A 12,555-nucleotide genomic window follows, 5' to 3' on the forward strand; every position below is an offset into this window, starting at 1 on the left:
AGCAGTTGCATGCTGCCAGGGGAAATACTTTAGCAGCAGCCATTGAGGCTCCAGCCTTGTAGCTATTTTGCTTGTCTTGTTGTCTAGGCCTTGGGGGGAAAGTGGAAAAGATGTGATGCCAACCGTCCTTGCTAGGAATGACTCAGGCACTGGCACTCTGGGAAAACAGAACCCTGGCCCAGGAGAGGGCACTCAGCAAGCAGGGGCACAACCGTTTCATGACACCCACAGGTGAGATTCTGCTCTCCTAAGAGGCATGCAAGTTGCATACTAGTGCTTTGTGCTCATCTCAAAGGGCCTTAACCAGAGGGCCTTGTGAAAAAGCTCACGACTGCTTCATGAAACATACAAAAGAGACTATGCTCTCTATTTCAAAGAGAGAAACGGAGTTCCAAATGGCTGGCCGGGTGGCCCATGAGTAACCAGTAACAGAAAGGCCAGAAATCCATATTCAGTCTCACTGCCTCTCTCTTTCTCTGTCTATCTCTTTGACCAAATGACCCATTTTAAAGTACTGGTTTCATACTAGACCACTAAGTATAGACATGTAATCTGAGGGGAAAAAAGAAAACAGGAAGAAAAAATCCAGTTCACAATATAAATGTCTTAGGTGGTGATCTTTCTTGTCACGCAGCAACTTTTTCACTTTGTAAGATGATTCCAAAAAAAAAGAAAGTCATTCCTCTCAGGAGTCCATTAATGGAGCGCTTCCCTGGTACATTTAAATACTGACGTGGGCATCTTTGTTTGCTGGGAAAAGTAGGGAAGGCAGGGGGCGATGTAACTTTAAGCTGAAGTACCCCATACCCTGTCATCAATGAGCTCTGAAGCGGTGTTGGAGATTAACCATGATTCCTGCAATGATGGTATAAATGAATGAGTATAAAGAATTGATTCACACAAATGCAACTCACATGCAGCTTTGGGAGCCATATGTGTTTTATGAAAGCGAGCCTAGCCTATAGCAGTGTAAACCCAGAAGTGTAGAACAATAGAGGGGCTTCCTGGAGGCCTAGTGGGGTCTGCCTTGACTAGAAGGCACCAGAGAACGCTGCCACATGGCCTCATAGAGCTCAGCTACAGGGGAGGCTGGGGCAGCTGCAGTCCTGGGGTATTGATAGGGGCCATAGGTGACTGGCAGCTAAAGGGCTAGAAAGCCACTGGTCCTCAATCCCGATGGAATTTACTGTCTCCCGTCTGCCCCCAAGTATCATGGTTGGGATTTGGAAGTGGGGATCACGTCTGTGTTGTGAATACTTCTGAATGTCAACCCCCTTAAGAAGCAGTGAGCGTGTGTGCCGGACAACATAACAGACCTGCGTTCAAATTTGAGCTCAGCGATTTCCTAGTTTGGAGCACCTGGGCGAGCAAGATCTATAATCTCTCTAAGGCTCCAAAATTCTGAAAATAGAGTGAACAACTAACTACCTTGCAAGGAGGTAGTAAGCCTTAGAGATGATATCTGTGAACCATTTGTGTATAATAGGCCCTCAGAATTAGTAACTACGATTTTTATTGGAAAAGAGGCTGAAATCTTATCAGGGGGAAAGAGAAAGTGTGCATCAGCCCAACTGGGTTGGGAGGGGCACTTGAATAAAGAGTGGATGGATGGGCAGTGCCCCTCCGCACTCCCTGCCCTTCCTTAAGCTGCACTGGGACCAGTGCCAGCAGCTGCCCACGTCTGCCCAGCACAGCTTGGAAATTTGCATCAGAAGCAGCAGGGCGCCAATTAGGTTCACCCATCTGGGACTTGGAGTCAGAAGCTTGTGATGCGAAGAAACTGGGGTTGTGGAGAATCCACTTTGGGGTGAGTGGTGGCGGCAGCATCTGGTTTCCAGGGCAGCTGAGCCCGCAGGGTTGTCTGGGGAGTTCCAGCATCGGCTGTGGAGCAGGCGTCTAGCTTTTTACCCGAGGCACCTGTTGGCTCCTCATCAGTGTGGTTTCCTGGAGGGATTTTTGGCTGCCGAGCTTCCCTTTGTTCTTGTCTGTGCTCTGAGACTTCCTGAAAATTCTGTGGGCTACCCAAAACTCCCTTAATCTTCTTTTTTCTCTTTCAGTCAGAGAAAGTCCATTTCTGCCCTTAGCAACAGGAACTTGGTTAGTACACCTTTCCAACCACCTTACTTAAAAGTAGTTCCCCTTTGACTCTCTCTTTCCTTTGTTGCATTAACTACTGTTGGCAATTATTTTACTAGTGTCACTTGTTCATTATCTGTCTTCCCTCCCTGAATGTAGAGAGTTAACAGTTGTTTTTCAGGATTTTATGATCTTTGTCCCATCCATGTCAGCCTTCACACTTTGGGAGGACCCTTTCTGTAGGGTCAGGCTGAAAAGTTTACCAGATTGGATTTGGGGTTTGCTGGGTCACAGAACCAAGGACCCAGTCTTTAAGGTGGCTCTCTGCTGCAGTGTGCTTCAGGTCACCCACATTTTGCTACATAAGCATTCCAAATTAAGTACTCAGAGCCTGGGAAGTTAAGATTCTCTGAAACCATTCGGTCATGGATATCACCGCTGGCACCAACCCCAGGCCTCTCACTGTCTTTCCCCAGCCTGCTGGGGTCAGAGGGCCGGCCACAGCTTCCAGGAAGAGCTGCTCCTTCAGAGAGCCCCAGGCCTTGGAAGATACTGATCATTAGGACAATGCATCTTACCCGGATGCAGCTAGGGCAGGGCAGCCAACCAAAACACCACATTCCTGGATGACGGCTTTTCTCTGGAATCTGTGTGTTACTTTTTCCACTGCCTTGGCTCTTCTCATGCAGAGGACGAGGGGGCCACATAAGCCAACCGATGGTGCAACCAAGCTTGGGGCTCTGAGTCCAGTTATTTGCTGCTCTATTTTAAGATTCCCAGTTCTGTTTCCCAGCAGTTGTCACTTGGTCAGAGGAAAGGGAAAGGGGTGGGGGGGAGGCAGAAAATACAGCCCAAGCCACAGGCACTCACTCATTATTTCCAGCTGGGTGGAAATTCCCATCCTTCATCGAATTGAAGCAGTGCCTCCACCGACCCCCACCCCCCCACACACTGAGTCACTCAGAATTCTTCACTGGTCATGGTCGGGACAAAGTCTTGCTCATTTTATAACAAAAGTGAGGATAACACCACATTATTTGTATAAATCTTAGACTTCTCAGAGCACACTCATGCACCTTCCCCCCATTTGTTGGCTAAGACAGATTTTATTACTCCTTGTTTGCAAGTGAGAAAACTGAGGCACAGAGAGGTTGGTCACTGCCCATGGTCACACAGCCGGTTAGCCATAGAACTAGTCCCAGAGGCTAGAGCTTCTGAGTTTTAAACCATGTTCTGTCATGGAGTAAATAGCCATTTATTATCTTTTGCCCATTCCACGGTGCCTTTTCTGCGCTCGTGAACATGTGTCTTACGGAGAATGAAGCATGTGGCTGTCTTATGGTGGCTGGTGTGTGGTGACTCCTGTGACTTCCTATTCCTATGGCTCATTTTTCCTCAAGTTCATCCTCACAGGAGAGAGCATTCATTCATGCAAATAAAGTTATTGAGTACCTACTATGTGCAGCTACTGTGCTTTTGCAGGTTTACATTGTATGGAAGAGAGAATTGCTAAACGAAAAATTACAATAAAACATAGTCAAGTGCTATGTTGTTGGGGAGGGTAATCGCTTTGTCGGGAGTAATGAAGAAACTCACAGATGAGGTGATTTCCCCTCGCATCCCCGCCCCCAACTTGAAACGTTTTAAGCACAGAAGAGTTGAAAGATGATTACAACCACCACCTAGATTCAACCATTGTCAGCCTTTGCCTTATTATCTTTATCTGTCACAACGTACAGGTAGGTGGATATAATACAAGTATAGACATAACACAAGCTAGATATATACAAGTATATACATTTATGTAGGCATATAGCTGAACCACTTGAAAGTAAGTGGGGGGTGTCATGACATTCACTCCTAAACATTTCAGCATGCATCTGCAAAAAATAAGGACATTCAAAGAGGTGGATTTTGAATAGGGTTTTGTCAGATGAATAGGAGTTTATCAGACTAAAAAAGAATGTCATTCCAGTTAATGGCAGTGACAGTGCCTGCAAACGCAAATGGGTGAACGACACTGAGTGTCCGCGAGAACGGTTGTTGAGCAGGACCAAAGCCAAGGGATTGGGAAGCAGGTAGAAGAGGAGAGTGGAGCAACTGATTGAAACTAGACTGTGGAGGAACTGAAATGACCTGAAGAGGAGTTTCAGTGTGACCCTAGGAGAGGGGGGAGCGACTGGAGGCTTGAAGAGGGTGATGACATGCTCTGATTTATCTTTATCTGGCACTGGAGCATGATGGAAAAGAAGTAGGTGATGGAGAAAGTGGGCTAGGGGTGTAAGAGGGTGGGGACAATGGTTGTGAAGACGGAGGGGGAAGATTCCAGAGAGCAGTTTAGAATAGGTAGCACTTGGCGGCCATTTGGAAATAGAGATGGATGTGAGAGATCAGTGATGGTGAGTGTGATTTCTTCCAAAAGCAACTGAATAAATGTTTTACTGACAAAAATTAATGCCATTAATCTAGTCAAGAGTGGTGGTGTGTACAAGATACTGAATTCATTTTGGACAAGTATGAAGACACATAATGGTGGAAAGATGGGTCTCGAACTCTAGCAGGGGCCAGAGAGATAGGTTTGGGGGGTCATTAGCATATAGACAGTGGTTGAAGCAATAGCAACTTATTCTGGTAGAGGCTGTAGTACGAGAAGAAAGGCAGGTCAAGTCCGCAGCCCTGGGCAGGCACCTACACTGAATGGACAGATAGAAGATAAAAGGAGCAGCCATGGACGCGGGAGACAAACCAGAGTGTGGTGGGCCCACCTAGCAGATTTGCAGGGAGCACGAAATGAGCTCATTTGTGTGAAACTCCAAACTCCAGGCTAGGACTTAGTAGTTGCTGGATAAGTGTAAGGACCATTCTTAGAGTGGAGGGAACTTTTCCCATGAAGAATGCAGGCCCCGGGATCAAAAGCTGCCGAGAGAGAGTGACAAGGCTGGCCCTCCATAAACTGCACCTTGGAAGCTGAAAGTCCTTTGTCCATGCTCCCTCTGCCCCCTCCCAGGAAGTGAAGACCAGATGGAACTAAAAGAGAAGGTAAACCTTCATCTCTCGAATCTTCTTTGAGCTGGGGATGTGATGATTTGGGAAACTCAAGGCAGGAATGAGCTTTCTGCAACACTGGAGGGGGTGGACGGATGGGCCAGCCTGCAGAGTGAGTGGCTATCTGCATGGATGCTGGAGCCAGATGTCCCTCTGCCTTCTGTCCCTTCCTTAATGAACTGCTCCCTGCCTCAGTTTCCCCATCTGTAAGACAACAACAGCAAGAGTCCCTTCTCCAGATGTCAGTGTACAGATTAAATGAGGTGAGAACGGTAATAACCATAAATGTAGAACACAGAAAATGCTCATGAAATATAACCTTGCTATTATTCGGGGAGCCTGGGCATTGGGAACCAGCATGTTCCCCTGTGGCCCCACTTGGAGCAGCACAGCCAGACAGCTGGTGGAGAGGGAGTGGCTCACCCGGGCTTAGTCACACAGCTCACCGCGTGTGTCCCCATGCTCAAATGTGTGGGGCCCATTAAGAAGAGCGCATTTCTTTCTCTGCAAAACATCATGCACCCCCTGCTGTGTGCTGCCCTCTGTCCACCTGGGTCTGTTTCTAGAACAGTTGCTGTGACAGGGGCTGATGGCCTGGGAGCTTGTGAAAGGACCACCTGTTCCCGTGGCTCCCCCGCTGCCCTCCTCCCTTCCACCCACCTTGGCCAGCCCCAGCCTCCAGCTGCTCACACATCCAACCACGTGTCTCCCTCTGTTCAGGTGCTGTGGGCACATCGAAAGAGGCACGTTTCCTCACAACTTGTCACAGCTACTGTCTGCGCTTTGTCGAGCTTCTCCCGTTTTCCTACAAAAACCACTTTCCCTCTGTGCCCTCGCATCAGCCCTCCCCACGCCCACACCCCATTCTCCCTATTGTCACTGGGGTTCATGGACAGTGACTCAAAGGAGGGGAAGAGGACCACATAGAGGGCAGGTCCCCAACTCCCAGGAGATGGCAACAGCCCCTCCTGTAGCTCTGACCTGAAGTCTCTACACGTGCGTGTGATGTGCACGTGCTGGGGCTCGCTGCTCCTGCAGTCCCCGTGTCTCCTCTGGGGCCTGTGGAAGCACCTAGAAGTCCCTAACCAGGGCAGTGTGGAGAAAAGGCCTGACGTAGCAGCCAGCGTCCAGGGTGAGAGCTGCTCAGAGGCAGGAGGAAGGGGCATTGAGTAGCCCTGGGTTTGGAGCCATTAGACAGGCCTTGGTTCCAGTCCTGGCACCTCCCGTTCCTGAGTGTGTCCATGTAGACAGACTGCTTACCCACTGCTGTCCGGTTCCCCGTCTGTAGAGCTGGTGTCTGTAAGTCAGCTCACGGCCAGCCGGTTTGTGGTGGGCTCTGCAAATGGCAGTTTCCCTTCCTCTGAGACAGGGTCTAGAGCAGGGCCATGTGTTAGCTGGCTGCAGCCGGCTGAAATCTGTTACTACCAAACACAGACTCGGTCTGGCTTGTCCCTAGCGCATGTCTCTGTGGGATACCTAGGAGAGGGGGAGGGAGCGAGCAGTGCTGGGACTTTCCTTAGTGAAGACCTTCAGAGAGGGAGGAGGGAAGGAGAGGGGGCACAGGGTCGGTGTGTGTTTGGTGCCATTTCCAACTCTAGCGGAGCTGTGCCACCACTGACGTCTGCCAGACCCTCCTTGATTTTGTGCCAGTTTGCCTGCGTTGGGGCACTCCACAAGCCATGGCGGGGGGTGTGTTCTGGCAGTGCCCAATAATAAGTGTCACTGCGTCATGTCATCCAGCCTGTCGTGACCCAATTCTAGGAAGTCCGGAAAGTTGTCCGGTTGAAGTTCAGCCGTGAATGTCTGGGGAGGTGGAGTTGACAAAGGCTCTCCAAAGACATTCACCCTCTAGAGTGGACACCGTCTGTCCTCTCTCACCCAGGATTTAATGAGTACCTATACTCATTAAATAGAACTCAGGTTCTATACTGTGCCTGACAATGTGCGAGGCACCGAGAATCTGGCTTCCAGGCCCCCCTGAGGCCGTTTGAGACTTCCCAAGCGAGCACCCACTTCTCAAAGGCAGCTTTCCAGGGTCTCTGGAGCCAGGGGTCCACTGAAGTGCTGAGGTTTCCCAAGAAAGGAGGGCAGGTGGGCTGGGACGTAAACTGCTGCTTGTAGCCTTCTCTGTGGGTCTTTCAGTTCCCTGCCTTCCGCCCCCTCCTGTTTTCCCCTCCCCCCACCACATATACACACACAATTGGAGTAAAATGATGCTTCCTCTCCACCTATCCTGTCTCTCTGTTGCCCTTGCCACAGCAGTCAGGCTGTGTGCAGTCTGCCCAAGAGCATGTGCCTTCGTCCTCCTTGCCTGCTGGAGAATGTGGTAGAGGGAGCCAGGCTGTCAGAATCCTCCTTTACTGGGGGTGGCAGCCATTAGGTCCCTCCAGGGCTCATCCCTGCCTGGAGAGAGGCATATCCCACACGTAGTACCTGCCTGATTTTCCAGTTCTGGAACCAAAATGTGTTCCCTCCTCAGCCTTGAAAGGACAGTTAATGGGAACTATAAACATCACCTTCCAGGCCTTTGCAAACCCCAGGCCTCGCATGCCCATGTCCCTCTAATCTTTCATTCCAAGTGTCTTCTCAGGGCCTTTCTCAATGATTAAATGAGAAAAGTCCAGATTTTGATAAACTTTGTTACCAAGTCTTCGTGAGTGAAGAAAGACGCTCTCATAAAAAGGACATTCATGCCGTGAAGAAAGGGATGAGGAGGGCCGGTGGAGAAGAGGAAGACATTTAGAAACCTCGGTTCTTTGGTAGTTGTCCTATGTTGAAATTGGCAGTGTTAGGGGCTCATTTATTGCCATTGATTTAGACGGTACTTTAGGGAACACACCAATATGATGGCAGGAGTGTTTGCAGGTGTTAGCTGAGGCAGCATGGGCAAGGGGGGGCGGGAAGGAGAAAGGAGCAGGATAGGCACGCTGCAGGGACCTGGGCAGTGGCAGTCAGGGAGAATTCAGGAGTCCATGGGGTAAGGCAGACGCTCACAGCCAGGCAGACAAGCCCATGCGTGTGCACAGAACACAAAACACAGAGCACAGAGACTAGGGAGGGCCACAGCCAGCATGGGACAGCCAAAAAACATAAACACCAGAGGCTCCATTTACCAGCAGTCAGGCTCCCAGGAGGATGGAGGAGGCAAAGGTCCCCAGGGTCCAGCACATCCTGAAGACTTCGGGAGTGGAAGCGCTGCCTCCCTCAGAAGCTACCCCTGGGTTCCTTCCGGGCGGGAAGCAGGTCCTCTGTGAGTGAAGAGGATGACCACGCACAGTGGGAAAGAGTGGCTGGGCAAAGCAGCTGAACTCTGCATTGTCCTGCAAAGGAGAATGTAAGCCCAGACATTAACCAAGGGAGGGAATTTCGAAGACAAAGAGGCTTTCCACAGCCATGTTCGGGAAGTGTATCCACAAGGGACTAAAGCAGCAAAAAAGTCCAGAGCCGGTGACGACACACAGCTAAGGGCAAAGACAAAAACTGGAAAATGTGAATGACGAGGGAGGAATGGCATGAGCAAAGAGGAATAGGGAGAGGATACAGGGAGGAGAATTATACAGGACAGAAAGACAAGTTTGCCAATATTTCCCAAGCTATGCTTCATTCTTCTCATGGTGAACAAATTCTGAGTTCTAGAAAATACCACACAGCAAGCTGGCAGAGTGTATGCTTAGGGGCACAGGCTCTGGAGATGGACTATCTGAGATCAAAATCCAACTCAACAATTTACTAGCTGTGTGACCATTGGCAAGTTACTTAACCAATCTGTGCCAGTTTACTCAAGTGTAAAATGAGGGCAAGGGCCCATCTTCTGGGGGTAACTGTGAGAATTTAAAGATAATTCCAGAGACAGCACACAGAACAGAGCCTAGTACACAGTAAGTGTTCAATAAATGTTAGGCCTTATGATTTGTGTTGAAACAGAAGCCATCCAGCCAGCCAACACCGACAGACTACACACTGAATTGGGCATGGTGCTAGGGGCTGAAGATAAAGAGATGACGAAGTCAATGGTCCTTGCCCTCCAGGAGGTCACAGAGGAAATAGACTGGAAATCAGTTCTATGACGAACAAGGCACAGGGATGAGAAAGCACTGGAAAGCTAGGCCTCAAAAATAAGTAAAAAAGTCAAGAAGAGTCCCCCCTAACCCTATGGTTCCAGGACTCAGACTAGTGGTTACCTTTGATTGGCAGTATCATGAAGGAGGTTTCTAGAACGACGGAAGCATTCTGTAGAGTGATTGGTTACATGGGTGTATACATTTGTCAAAACTTGACATCGATGCATTTCATTATCTATAAATTATATCTCAATATAGATCAATAAAATTAGTTTATTGGAAACTATCTTCTAAAATGAATTGTACAGGGAGGGGAGGGGCCTTCAGAGGTTTGTACGTGTTGGCAGCGTGGCGCCTGTGGTAACCTGCTAACTGCTGAGGGGGCTGGGTTTTAGGGAATGAGGTGAAGGACATAAGATTAGGTGGTCAGAGCCTTCCATGCCATACCGAGGAGTCCAGACATGCTCCTGGTAGCCATGGGCACCACTGAAGAGTTTCAGCCTCCCCCCCAGTGACTGAGACGGCCCTGACTTGGAAGCTAGGGGTCCACCAGGCTGGTAGGGTAGAGATAAGCAGGCCTCCCACACTCCCATCCCCTCAAAACTCTGCCCAGAAGGGAGGGAGGGAGGGAGGAGGTGAAGAAACCAGAGAGAAACAGTATCTCCATCAAAGTGAGTTGTACCCAATGCCCTACAGGATAATCAGGAGAAAACAGTCATTTCCTACACCCAGGCTGAACTCGGTCAACTTCCCCTGCCCAGAAGGGGAGGGCACCCAGAGTTTTGTCAAAACCCAGCAGGTACATGGCCACGTGAGACTGTCTGTTTCACGTCTTCAGGAGGTGATCTCTCCCTCCTCCTCTAGCCCTCTCAGAGGATGAGCTGTTTTTATGTCTCTAAACCTAAAAGTGGATTCCGGTTGTATACCCTGCAAGCCTACGCGCTTCCGCCTGTGTCAGGAATCCCTAAATCTTTCTGCCCCCATGAAGCATGGCCCCTCTTAGGTGTCTAGGATGTTCCATGGTACTCAGGATCCTCTCATTCCTTTCTTAACTCTGCGGACCCTGTCTGATCTCTTCCTTTCCCTGGACATGTCACGAGGCCAGGAAATGGTTCCCTTTCGCCTCTCCCTCCCCATGTTCATTCTGTTTCCTCCGCTGGACTATAAGGTTAGTGAAGGCAAGGAAGAGCTTTAAAGGTTGTTGTTTCCTCACCGACTTGGGAGCATAGTAAATGCTTTCTAAGTATTTATTGGTAGGTTGAAGATTGAATTGAGAAGATCCAGATCCCAGTGGGGATGGTCTGTGCCAAATCAGAAACTGAGGGAGCGTTTTCCTTTCCCCTAACCATTGTCAGTAAGAGTCCCACCTAGACTTCTGCCTCGGTGGAAAGGGTGATGCTGAGCGTCAGAGACGCTGAAGAACATGGATGGTTGGGTTGTTGTGGGATGTTTAACGCTGATCCCAGATGACCCAGACCACGGAGCTGTGTCTCCACACCCTCCATTAAAGGGAACACAGCTGCCCTGAGGGTGCTGGTTAGAAGCAAGGTCGAGTTCTGCCAGAGCCCGTTAGAGTCACAGGTGAGCTCAACTTGCTGGTTTTATAGCAACTGTGGAGTCATTACAGAAATTGCACTGACCTACCTGAACTGGGAAGAGAATTTTGGATCAATTGCGGACTTCAAAAAGTTTCTGCCGGGGACCTGAAGAGGGAGGTAACCATGGCAACACTCAGAGAGGATTGTTCCTCTTGAGCAGGAAGCTTCCTGCCCTCAGATTGGATTTGCCTGTTTGCACCCAAAGCATCCTTCGCTTCGTCTCTTTTGCTTTCTTTGTGGAATGGGAACAAGCCCTGGCTCAGGAATCTGGAGGTCCATGATGGGCACAGGGTCCAGCTGTTTTCAGTTTCAGAGCACTTCACGGAGGGTGCCCTGGGCACTGCTGTGCTGTGGTCTGCAGAACGGAAATTAGAACCCTCCTCTGGCCTAGTCACAGGGAAGCAAAAAGGACAGGAAGGTTTGAGGAGTGTGTTTGCATAATCTCTATTATTGTTGTCATGTGGCCTCGTCTGGGCTCCTTCCTACTTGGTGCTACTGAGGGCCAGACTGGGGTTCCAGCCATCCATCAACTCGTTTTTTTGTCACTTGAAGTGAAGCTGTCCCAAACAACACCCACACCCCCACCTGGCAGCTGCATAATAAAAGCCAGCCCTGGGGTTTCAGCAGCACCAGGTGAAATAACAACCTCTCACCTCAGTGACAAAGTCCTCTGGCAGAACGTCCAGCTGGGCTGGGGACAAAGGGCTGTGCTGAGACTCAGATGTTCAGAAAGACATCTTCCATTGCCCCCTCCTAACCCTTGCCATCTCCTTGCCCCACGCCACTCCAGCTTGGGACTTGTGAGAAAGGAAAAACAACAGCCTCGGTCTACAACACAGGGTTGAGGGTGGGTGCTAGCAGCGGAGGGGGCACTGCGCATGTGTGAGCTGCAGCTGTGCCTGCCCCTGAGCTCCACTAACCAACCCCCTAACCAACCTGGAGGTTAGGGAAGGGTTGGGTGCTGGCTCTTCAGAGCACATTACGTATATTTTGACTCACTGGATCATCTTCCGCAGGCCGTGGCTTAATGAGGGAATCTGCTTCGACAAGTGAACCCACACATTGTTCTGATTTGAGCCTCTTTTGGTCTTGCAGTGCCTCAACTATCTCACAAGCTTCCCGTGCCTCTCCCCTCTCTGTGGTTTTTCCATTTCCTTCCTCGACCAGCTTTTCTGGGTCTGCTCACTGAGCTCTCTCAGGTGAGGAACCTCATCTCCTCTTGGTTCTCTCTTTTCTGACCCTTTACTTCCAGATCTTGCTGAGGAATAGCAACCGCAGATGTCCCCTTATAAAATAAAAACCTAAATTCCAAGAGATACCCAAAACTGGTTACTTTTCCTCATTGTCTAGCAGTCCCTGTGTTGAGAAAACTGAGCACTAACATTTATTGAGCGCTGACTATATGTTGTGTACTGTTCTTAGAGCCTGTTGTAAGTGTGGTAGCATGCCACTCAGATCCCGTCTTTGGGACCAAGGCCCTTACCCCCCACCCTCCATCATGCTGTCTGCTGTAGGCTCACAGTGCAGTCTCTCTCTATGAGTTGCCCCTGACAGAGGGAGAGTTGCCTTCCTTAACATAAGGCCATTTTCTTGGGGCAACTGCATCCAATGAGAGGTTGGTGTGGAGTAGAAAATCCTGCCCCTTTGCTTCAATGGGCATAGCTCCAAGGACAATCCTACCCGTTGCATTCTTCTCTTTCCCCTGCCCAACCCAGCTCCCTTAACTCCCTCTCAGTTCCAAGAACCTCCCCCAGCAAATCTCTGCCTCAGAGGAA

The sequence above is a fragment of the Rhinolophus hipposideros genome (assembly GCF_964194185.1).
Source record: "Rhinolophus hipposideros genome assembly, chromosome: 19".
In the NCBI taxonomy this organism is placed as follows: Eukaryota; Metazoa; Chordata; class Mammalia; order Chiroptera; family Rhinolophidae; genus Rhinolophus; species Rhinolophus hipposideros.